Source organism: Chelonus insularis, unplaced genomic scaffold, assembly GCF_013357705.1.
Source record: "Chelonus insularis isolate UGA/USDA-ARS -01 unplaced genomic scaffold, ASM1335770v1 contig_57_pilon, whole genome shotgun sequence".
In the NCBI taxonomy this organism is placed as follows: Eukaryota; Metazoa; Arthropoda; class Insecta; order Hymenoptera; family Braconidae; genus Chelonus; species Chelonus insularis.
Genome location: NW_023276654.1, coordinates 626,829 through 639,222, shown reverse-complemented (window position 1 = coordinate 639,222; position 12,394 = coordinate 626,829). Strand labels below are relative to the sequence as shown.

The following is a 12,394-nucleotide window of genomic DNA, read 5'->3' as shown; positions in this document are numbered from 1 at the left end:
TTATAGACAGTTCACTATCAGTTATGCCAATTATATTGAACCATTTAGAGAATTATTAAAAGAAGGAAGTCCGTGGAATTGGACTGACAAACATGCTAAAGCATATGATGATTTGAAGAATAATTTACGTAGTGTTACACAATTATGTTTTCATGATCTAAGTAAAAAATTAATAGTACAGACAGATGCATCAGATGCTGGCATTAGTGCAATTCTGTATCAACTTTTGGATACTGGTCCGTGTATCATATCTAGGGTCAGTCGATGTTTGATAACAGCTGAGATCAGTTACACTACCACTGAAAAGGAGCTTTTAGCCATTGTCTATGGGTTATATGAGTTTAGAGTATACCTAATAGGGCGAAAGTTTATTGTCATGACGGATCATAAAGCGTTAACGTTTCTTCATACCACGCCGTTTCATACAGCTCGATTGATTGGATGGAGTTCAATATTACAAGAGTATGATTTTGACATAGAGTATTGTAAAGGTAAAGACAATACAGTAGCTGATTTTTTGAGTAGAAATCTTTACGGAAAATTTGTCGTTAATCAACCTAGAGAGATCGTAATTTCTTCTATGTTGATGACGTGTTAGTAGTAATTAATTTATTGGAGTTAGAACCACAATCTAAAAGAGCATTAAAAGATCTGAGTCGTCCACAAACTGATGATAATGATCTTGTAGGATTTTTTAGAGTCTCAAGGTTCGAGTGAGCGTATACAGCAACATAATAATCTTGGGTTCTATCGTCCCACCAATGACATCCATTGATGCTTACTAATTCCCAAAAATCTTAGAGAAGTCGTTATCAATTATAAACATTCATGTATGGGTCATACTGGAATGTATAAAACACTATGTCATCTTCGTCGTTATTTCTACTGGAAAACAATGGTCAAGGATGTAAAAAGGGTAGTTGGCCAATGTGATTCATGTCAAAGGACGAAATATTCAACACAGCCCACAGAGAGACCACCTGTTTGAGGGTCCTCATTCAATTAGTCAAAAGCATGGTCCAAACACCTACACTCTTAAAGTCTGTGATCGAATCATTGGAACATATAATAGAACAAGCCTAAGAAAGTACTGTCAATGATTTAGTTATTGTCATTGTAGCTGCTTATTTGTCATCCTGAAGCTTCGAGCCCGATACGCTTCAACTCAGTATTAATATAGTCGCAGAAATATACAAACTATGTAAAAAATGATATTAATGTATGTTAATTCGTAATGATGTTAAGGTATGATGTACGAGTGTTTAATGGGACATCAGTAATTATTAATATGAAGACTAGTGAATGTAACTTGGATTTTGTTATCAATATGTTTTAAGGGGTCTGAGAGAAGATGATCATTAATATGTTACTATGATATGAATGACAAAGTATACTATGATACTAATTGTGTTATTAATTAATATTATTATTATAATATAATTGAGTTTGATGGATATGTGTGAAACTACGCTCATGTAATCTGATGTGCGATCTGATGTTAAATTCTCAATTCTGTGGTCATGTTAACATGCTATACCATTATCTGTCGACTGGTGAGACTGGAAGATGTTTGACTTCGCCAACGCTCAGTTAAAGGGGGATGGATATAATGTGCTTAAGGTCTACGACCTATTTAAAATTCAGCGCCCTAATTACTAGGGGGTGACGCCTTTGATTGTCATTAGAGTAGGGGGACACCGCTTGGTCATTTCGAACCCAAGTGGCGTACCTTCACTCCCTTGGTTTCCTGCTACCACGCTGAACACTCCGGCTGTTGTCCATTCTACAAACTGCACCGTCTTGTCTATCCTGATATTAGAGTGGACCTAGTTGGATTGGAATATCATCACACCTAGATCTACACGAAAGCATGGCCTCCACCAGTCGCTCAGACGGTAACAAAGACCATTACATATATACAAATTAATGATAATTCTACAAAAAGGAGCAATTATTTTGTACCACGCATATTTGTGCTCCAATCTTATTAATGACAAATCACTTTTTCTTTTATTTAATTTAATAAATTATAATCTCTCAGATCGTAATTTTGATGTTATCATTATAATAATATATTCATTCATTTCCTTTTATTCACCTAATTTGTTGAAACATTACAATGTTATCGTAATTTTTTATACTTTTTCCAGTTTAGCTGAAGTTAAAAAAATTCTAGATGTGAAAAAGAATAAAACTTGCGGTCAGTAATTGCTCTCCAAGAATCCACCAGGCATTAATGAAGCCGAGTGTACACACTGTCGTCAAATACGAAAACTATTCCATGCTTTTCAAAGACCATTGCTGCGCCACTTGTCAAGAATGAAAAGAATACAATGCTGTGAATGATCACCTGAAATTTTTGGGAACCTAGGGAACCTGCAGGCCTAAGACATAAGACTAATATTTTTTTCTAGGTGAGCATAAATTAAATCGTACATTAAAATTTTTACTGTTTTTCACTAATATACACAAATTTATCACTTGTTTTCTTATTTTACTAGCAGATTCCTGCGACTTCGTCCGCATAATATGTAGAATTACGTTCCATCAAGAAAGATTAATCGATAATGTTTTGAATAGTAATTTCATAATATAAATTAGCTCATTTTAATTCGCATTGCGCTGTGATAGTATTGAAAAAGTTAATGATTTTATAGGCTTTGATTAAGAACGGTAAAAATGCTAATTCTATCGTCATATTTAATTTCTGCTCCTTTACAACGATTTAATTGTTATAAAAAAAGAGGCTACTTTCCATTAATGTTACACGTGTAGTCATTTTTATTTAGTGAAAACAAGAAAATTTCCCGTAGGAAGAACTCGAATATCTTGCATAGATCCCGTTTTTAATCGTTTATAACGAATTCAATTCAATTCATGTTTTGACGGACGTTTACTTCTAAATTTATTTTTTATAGTTTTATTAACACCAAATCGATCAATTATAGTCTGTGCAGTTGAGCGTGGTCTATTGGCAAGTTTTGCAATTTCACTCAATGACGTGCACTGATTACGTAAGTTTTTAATTAATGTCTCTTCCTCTTGACTCGTTTTTTTTCTTTTACAGTCTTTTTTTTGCTACTAAACGCGTCTATACATATTACAAGTGTAAATAAAACTAAATATTATCCCTTAGAAATAAACTTGATATTCGAAGCATACGAAAAAATCTGTTGAATAAACGAACAAACACGATTTAACTGAAAATATAATGAATGTACGAATACTTGTTATTAGCAGTTTTTTTATGTAGTAGATCTACAAATATTGTTATGCTGCTTATGATTTTTTTTTAAATTTTTGTCATCAATGAGGAACAACTACCCTTAGCTACTTATTAGTATCTTCTAAATTAAATAAATTAAAAGAATATCTATCAAATTTGTATTTTTTTATTACAACCCTAGGTGTACGAGTACTTCTACACTCACTGTATAGTAGTATAGTATAGAAGATTTCGATATAACATGATCATAATTTGAGTGTGGTAATGGAGCGCTCGGAGAGCGCACTTACAATTTCCAGTTGTTCATTAAGGTAGCCTTACTCTACTTTCTTCGAAATAAAAAATGAATAAATCATCCATCAGTTTCAGAAATTGATTGAATTTCTCAAAATTATGACCATGTTCTGAGATTCCGAAAAATATTATTCGATTCGATGAAAAATTCGAAGAAGTTCTAATATTTTATTCACCTTACATAATTAGTAACTCTCCTCCAGTAAAAAAAAACATGGTTATTATCTAGTTAAGCTAAAACCCCTCCGATGTCGTTGAAATTTCAGTACGTTATATAGGAAATTTGATGTATATATACATATACATATACTATACTATACATATATACATATATACATATACTATATGTATACATATAGGGCGCGGAAACCATCTCTTCACATAGTTCTTCGAAAATCGATAACATTTCCTATGCGCAAAACTTGGGTATGTTGCATAGATCCTACAAAGAATACAGACCCATAGAAGCCCAGGGCAATAGGATTTAATGTCGCAGTAGAACGCTCAGTACTAACTGCGACCACAGATGTCGCAGCAGTCCAAATGAGTAGGCTGCAGATGGAATGGCCAGCAGTCGTTGACCAAACGTCAACCGAACCAGTACTGAGTCAGTATGTAAATGAATGTTTGAATTTTTAGGTGATTTAGATAGCAGAAAACAATGATAACATGAATGAAAAAATTCATTAAAGAAACAACTAGGTAAACGATGAATCAGAGCCAGGTTACATATCCGAAATTCTCGAATATTTCCAATAAGCATATCGCATTTTAAATAATGCAAATTTCGAATAAATGACAATGGAACATGATTTTTTCATCGTTCATAATTGAGAATTTTTTTGATTATCAACATTGAAAGATAAAAAATGGCAAAATTATAAATATAAGTCTAATGTAGAATTCTGTATGTTTAAAATATCGAAAAGACGCGAATCAAGTTCGCCGGCAATTATGAGAGCGTCCATTTTTAGGGAAAAAGGTGCTTAAAACATAACTTTTCCATCTTTTAAAATTAATTACTTTCTCAATTTTTAAGATTAAGGAATAAAAATCAGCAGGATAATACAAAATAGTATAATGTATAATTCTGTAAGATTGAAATAATAAAAAGCCGCGAACCAAGGTCGCGGGCAAATATGAGAGCGTCCATTTTAGAAAAGAAGGTGCTTAAAACATAGCTTTTCCATCTTTTAAAATTAATTACTTTGCCAATTATCAAGATTAAGGAGTAAAAACTGGCAGAATTATACAGAACAGTGTGATGTATTATTCTGTATAACATTATTTCAGAAATTATTATTTTTTCACATATAGAATAATAATACCAATGCTATTATGGTAGTTTATGACTTAATTGAGGTTTGGTTTAGGACGAGCGGTAATACGTTTGAGTTTATTTTCTGTTCTCGATGTGAGAATACTTTTCCAGCTTACAATTTTTTTTACTGAAAACGTTGAGCATGACACAAAATATTTTTGGTCAGTCTTTCGTCCACTGATTCGTTCACCTCTCGAACATGATGTTTTCAATAACTTTCTAAATTATTAAGATTAAGGAGTAAAAATTAGCAGGATTATACAGAATAGTCTAACGTATAATTATGCATAATTGAAATATCGAAAAGCCGCGAATCAAGTTCGCCGGCAATTATGAGAGCGTCCATTTTTAGGGAAAAAGGTGCTTAAAACATTACGTTTCCATTTTTTAAAATCAATTACTTTGTTAATTTTTAAGATTAAGGAATAAAAATTAGCAGGATAATACAAAATAGTATAATGTATAATTCTGCAGAATTAAAATATCGAAAAGCCGCGAATCAAGCTCGCGGGCAATTATAAGAGCGTCCATTTTTAGGGGAAAAGGTGCTTAAAACATTACGTTTCCATCTTTTAAAATTAATTACTTTGCCAATTATCAAGATTAAGGAGTAAAAATTGGCAGAATTATACAGAACAGTGTGATGTATTATTCTGTATAACATTATTTCAGAAATTATTATTTTTTCACATATAGAATAATAATACCAATGCTATTATGGTAGTTTATGACTTAATTGAGGTTTGGTTTAGGACGAGCGGTAATACGTTTGAGTTTATTTTCTGTTCTCGATGTGAGAATACTTTTCCAGCTTACAATTTTTTTTACTGAAAACGTTGAGCATGACCTAAAATATTTTTGGTCAGTCTTTCGTCCACTGATTCGTTCACCTCTCGAACATGATGTTTTCAATAACTTTCTAAATTATTAAGATTAAGGAGTGAAAATTAGCAGGATTATACAGAATAGTCTAACGTATAATTATGCATAATTGAAATATCGAAAAGCCGCGAATCAAGTTCGCCGGCAATTATGAGAGCGTCCATTTTAGGGGAAAAGGTGCTTAAACCATAACTTTTCCATTTTTTAAAATCAATTACTTTGTTAATTTTAAAGATTAAGGAATAAAAATCAGCAGGATAATACAAAATAGTATAATGTATAATTCTGTAAGATTGAAATAATAAAAAGCCGCGAACCAAGCTCGCGGGCAACTATGGACGCTCTCATAATTGCCGGCGAACTTGACTCGCGGCTTTTCGATATTTCAATTATGCATAATTATACGTTAGACTATTCTGTATAATCCTGCTAATTTTTACTCCTTAATCTTAATAATTTAGAAAGATATTGAAAACATCATGTTCGAGAGGTGAACGAATCAGTGGACGAAAGACTGACCAAAAATATTTTATGTCATGCTCAACGTTTTCAGTAAAAAAAATTGTAAGCTGGAAAAGTATTTTCACATCGAGAACAGGAAATAAACTCAAACGTATTACCGCTCGTCCTAAACCAAACCTCAATTAAGTCATAAACTACCATAGTAGCATTGGTATTATTATTCTATATGTGAAAAAATAATAATTTCTGAAATAATGTTATACAGAATAATACATCACACTGTTCTGTATAATTCTGCCAGTTTTTACTCCTTAATCTTGATAATTGGCAAAGTAATTAATTTTAAAAGATGGAAACGTAATGTTTTAAGCACCTTTTTCCCTAAAAATGGACGCTCTTATAATTGCCCGCGAGCTTGATTCGCGGCTTTTCGATATTTTAATTTTGCAGAATTATACATTATATTATTTTGTACTATCCTGCTAATTTTCATTCCTTAATCTTAAAAATTGAGAAAGTAATTAATTTTAAAAGATGGAAACGTAATGTTTTAAGCACCTTTTTCCCTAAAAATGGACGCTCTCATAATTGCCCGCGAACTTGATTCGCGGCTTTCGATATTTTAATTATGCAGAATTACACGTTAGACTATTTTGTATAATTCTGCCAATTTTTACTCCTTAATCTTAATAATTGACAAAGTAATTAATTTTTTAAGATGGAAACGTTATGTTTTAAGAACTTTTTTCCTTACAATGGACGCTCTTATAATTGCCCGCGAGCTTGATTCGCGGCTTTTCGATATTTTAATTACGCAGAATTCTACATCAGAATGTTATCCATAATTCTGCTAATTTTCATTTCTTAATCTTAATAATTGACAAAGTAATTAATTTTAAAAGATTGAAAAGTTATGTTTTAAGAACCTTCTTTTCTAGAATGGACGCTCTTATAATTGCTCGCGAGCTTGATTTGCGGGCTTTTATTATTTTAATCATACAGAAGTATACATTATACTATCTTGTATTATCCTGCTGATTTTTATTCCTTAATCTTAAAAATTGACAAAGTAATTAATTTTGAAAAACGGAAAAGTTATGGTTTAAGCACCTTTTCCCCTAAAATGGACGCTCTCATAATTGCCTGCAAGCTTGATTCGCGGCTTTTCGATATTTTAAACATACAGAATTCTACATCAGACTTATTATATTTATAAGTTTGCCATTTTTTATCTTTCAATGTTGATAATTAAAAAAATTCTCAATTATGAACGATGAAAAAATCATGTTCCATTGTCATTTATTCGAAATTTGCATTATTTAAAATGCGATATGCTTATTGGAAATATTCGAGAATTTCGGATATGTAACCTGGCTCTGATTCATTGTTTACCTAGTTGTTTCTTTAATGAATTTTTTCATTCATGTTATCATTGTTTTCTGCTATCTAAATCACCTAAAAATTCAAACATTCATTTACATACTGACTCAGTACTGGTTCGGTTGACGTTTGGTCAACGACTGCTGGCCATTCCATCTGCAGCCTACTCATTTGGACTGCTGCGACATCTGTGGTCGCAGTTAGTACTGAGCGTTCTACTGCGACATTAAATCCTATTGCCCTGGGCTTCTATGGGTCTGTATTCTTTGGATCCTATTTCTAATTTGTTATATCAAATTTAATTATTGTCAACAAAAAAGTTTATGTTCATGCATGTTACATGGTTGGTAACTTTTTTTCAGTAAAAGAAAAAATATCACGTTGGAACAACTCGTATATATTGCACAGGTCCCATTTTCTATTGTTTATAACAAATACAATTGTTATAAGCCATGCAAATAACCTTCTAAGCTTAATTTGAGACAGATAAATAAATAACTAAATTCTCATTTTTTCAATAGAAATATTTTCAACATATAAATAAATCTGATTTAGATTTTAAATTCTGATTAAAAGCTCAAAATGAATAACAATAAAACTCAAGGATTGAGGTTAACGATTATTACTCAAGTTATTTTTTGAGTTTTCCAAAGATCTCTTTAAAATAGAAGGGATTGAGAAAATCATTTTTTTGATATTTTATTTGGAAAACCCACATGGCAAAAAGCAATAAAATTTTAAAAAAAGACTACGTGACGTAAAAAGAGCATTAGCTTTCCAAAAAAGGAAAGACCATGCGAAGGGACTTGTGTGCGCCTGAAGCAAGGGACTTCTAATTATGTCACATTCGACTAAAAAAATACGTAAAGTTTGATACATCAGTCAGTTGTGGGAAAAGTAAGATCGAGATTAAATCGTCGTGTAACATCTCTTGAAATCGTAAGTCTTAATTTGTCTTGAATATTGTATTGATAATATTTCAAAGTTTGTAAATTTTCGTATGAAGTTTATTTGATCGTCAAATTATTTAAAGTAACTCGCGAGTAAAAGTGAATAATTGCGCTGACTAGAGCATCGACTAAGGACCAGTTAATTGTAATTCATCTTGAACAGAGTAAAAGAAATCATCTGTTGGTAACGATTAAATTATTATAATAATTTTTCAATAAATTTTATTATGGTTTTTATATAAATCACACATTTTCACTTTCTCTATCAAAGATCCCCTCATCCCTGTCTATTACTTGGAAGGCTAGGACTTAAAAGAGGAACTTGAAGTCTCTAAGAGTCAGCATATGGTTTACATATTGACATCTTTAAAGAGCAAAATTACATAACAATTTTTGGGGGCTCATCCGGAATTGCAATGATTTTCTATATAGTAATAGTTTAAATGTCTGATAACTCTGGATCATCTGATAATAATAAAAAAGGTTATTCGTTGGGAAATACCGGTGATCCACTATATCCTGAAGGTTTAGTTCCGCCCGCTAGACCTAAAAGTTTTAAGTTTATTGATTCAGGCATCAGTGATTTAACAAAAATATCAGAATCGAGTGAAATTCAAATCTATAAAGATAATACTGATAAAGCCGTAGCTCAATGTTCTGTTCAAAAATTAAGAAATGATATAGATCAACGAATGTCTCGATGTGACAACGTCACCGAGGCCTTAGAAAAGGCAATAGAAATAGAAAGACGATTAATTGCGTGAAAAGAAATTCGTAAAGACCCAAACAGTACAAAAATTCGTGAACTTCGCACCCTTATATTTTTTTCTGTTTATAGGCACATTTCATAGCCAATTTAGGAGCAGATAGGATTTTTCCCGCTCTATAAAATGGTGATCTCAGTTTTTTAAAACATTTCGTTTTTAATACCGAAAGAAATCCGAATGTTGTTTTTGGATTCTTTTACCCTTATTTTTGGGGGTGAATTATTTTTTAATATAAAAATTATGTGCAGCAAAGTTTCATATTTTCACGTGAAGAATATAAAACAATTTTTTAAAAATTGTTTTTAGCATTCGTTATGGATAAAAACAGAATTTTGAATTTATTAAAAGTTTATTTTCAGTCTGTTAATTTTCAATTGTTTATAAAAAAAATAGTTCCAATAACAATTATGGTTATTAAACAAATTATTTTTCAATAATAAAGGATGCTCTTCCTATCGATGCCTCCGGGAAAATTATAAAATTTTTTTAATTGTTTTTTAAACAATTTTTTCGTTATTAACAATTTTTTTTCTTCAATATATTTTTTTACAGTTACTTGGTCATTATTACAAACCGGCTGTAACTGATTTATGTTCTCTCTTTTTTATAATTACTGCCGGAGCACCTAAAATGCTTGATTTTTTGCACGCCGTAAGCGATGAAAGGTGGAAAACGCAATTTGCCAAACTTTGACACTCAATAAACAATAGTGTAAAAATTCGAGGTGTTGAATATGTTGTATTTTCAAGTACAAAGACTTAATTAGTTCATATGAAATTAAATTAAAGAGAGCTCAGGATGTTGGAGATGGGTGCCGAATTAAGTCAATAAGCAGGCGTGATTGTTTTCTTTATGTCTATATTTCTATACTTAGGCACTAGGTGAAAATACTGTAATATCACAATCACAACTAATGTATTTAGATAGTCACTGTAGCACAAGAATGTTAGATTACGGTAATAGCCATTGAGTATTGTCTTTAGAGAGTGTTGAGTGTCGCAGGTCCACGTGATGGATTCTTGGAATGCGTGAGTGTGAGCGTTGTATATGTGAAGAGTACGTATGAGCTTTGATGTGACGTCACACGATGAATTAATGAATTTTGGCCACACTTGGATGAAGTCGAAGACAACATGGAGTGTGTGGGTGGTCGTAAAGCACCCACAATGAATTTGAATGCGTTTCAGTGCAGTTGATTCGAATATTATTGATTCGTGATCAACTGTCGTGTATTCACTAAAACTGACGCGAGTATCTGTTGCACGCTTGTCGGCGTGGGAACCAGAAAAATGATTTTCCCAGTGCTGTTAGAGTGCAAGCTTATGATTTTATAGAGTTGGATGAGTGTTGCAGATGTCTTGATGCACTGGGAGGTTGAGTGGAGTTAGTAAACCACTAATTAACACAAAATTCACGAAAAAACTGTGTGCGAGTGAGAACAAACGTCCGGACGCGTGCACTGTACAGGCGGGAAGAGAGCTCGTGACGCCAGAGTTTCGAGTTTGTGAACTACAGGCAGCAGCAGTTACTGGAGTAACCGTGAAGTACTGCCATCTTCAACTGACAGTGTAGAAATTTAAAAATATCGAATATTTTACAAATAGTAATTATTGTTTCCGAGTAATGAAAATTTGCACAAATACTCTTCTAATCATCCTCTACAAGAATATCTAACCAAAATGTTTTTATTATTATTCTATAGTTAATGCACGATAAATTCACACGGCTACTAGACTATAAGAATATATAAAACAATATGATCTTGAATTATATTTTCTAATATTATGAATATTAACTAAGATCATTGCGTCGATAACTACCCTGATAAAAAAATCGACAAAACTCATAATTTCTGACAAATTCTAATATACAATTTATAAAGATTAACAGGAAAGTTACAGGTCTATTGGAAGACCAAAAATGGTCCTATACTATTTAGTAAGAATCAATCAATTTTGCAAAAATGTAAAGGGTATTGTAGGGCATAGTCCAGTCAATATGCTTTAAAAAACAGCCTAATTTTAAAGTCTGTTGAACATTAACCGATTTTGTTCATTTGGTTGTTTTTAGTGACAGCAGACGTCAATATGAATTTGTAACCGAATGCAAAATGAGTTTTTAATTATTTATGGGTAATTCGAAAATATTCATAGTTCGGAATGTGGCAAGTCTAACCTCCAACATACCGAGTATCGTAGCTTAAAGAGCAGGAAACGGGGGAAAATCGTAGTATTGAAATTAACTAATAACTACATACAAATAATAAATTTATGATCGAGTCCAAGTGCAAAGTGTCACATTGTGAACTTAACATTATTGAACTAAGTAAAGTGAATTGTATATTCAGGTTTTTGCGAATCGTTAAATTAAGAATTGTAACCATTTTTTAATAATCAGAATTCGAAATTTACCTTCAAAATACAAGTTATAAGTCAAGTAAAAGAATATCTTATATAAGAATAAATAAGAGTCTTCAAAACTAACCCTCAGTGTTTATTGGTATTTGTCTACCATTTTTTCAACCTTTCCGGGCCTTATTGAGAACCATCAAAGAAGAAGAGTAAGCATAATAGTTTCTTCCATTCTAAGCTCTATTTTCATGGTAAGTATAAATTTGCTTTATTGAAGTCAAATCTTAATTCTTTCCTTTTCCCCTTCCATATTCAATTCCTCGCACGGTAAACTGCGAAGAACCGCCACTCCCGGTTAAAATCACAACGGATTTTAAAATCAAAAACAAATAAGAGAAACAACTTTTCGTACCCTGAAAACTACTGTTAATCCGAACGCCCCCTTCAGTACAAACAGTTGTTGTTATCACTTGATATGTATGAATATCAGAGAATGGTTCTCTTCTATTTTTAGACAGTTTGCACATTGACTATAAATGTATCTTTCCTATTAGAAATATTTGGAATATTAGGTAATCACAATTGTTGATTGTGTACTAATATGCATTTTTCATCCTATTTGAGTATTTCCTTCCATTTCCTACGGAAACTCTTCGTTTCCAATAGAATTGCTAACTACCATTTAAAATCATCATAATTTTATTCAGTTGTGTGAATGAGAAAGTAATACAAAACGTGGTTATAGATTCTTCTAAAGTTAT

At 31.9% G+C, this 12,394-nt stretch overlaps 2 protein-coding genes across 8 annotated transcripts in view; one reads left to right on the top strand and one right to left on the bottom strand.

The window, feature by feature from the left end:
• Positions 1-12,394, bottom strand: part of Smn (survival motor neuron) — a 48,934-nt gene that overhangs the window by 23,955 nt on the left and 12,585 nt on the right. The gene's annotated exons all lie outside the window — the stretch shown is intronic.
• LOC118070375 (uncharacterized) overlaps positions 7,804-12,394 on the top strand; it is a 97,895-nt gene continuing 93,304 nt past the window's right edge. The window contains exon 1 of the mRNA XM_035088942.1: positions 7,804-7,820. The gene's annotated coding sequence lies outside the window, so the exon portion shown is untranslated. The remainder of the gene's footprint in view (positions 7,821-12,394) is intronic.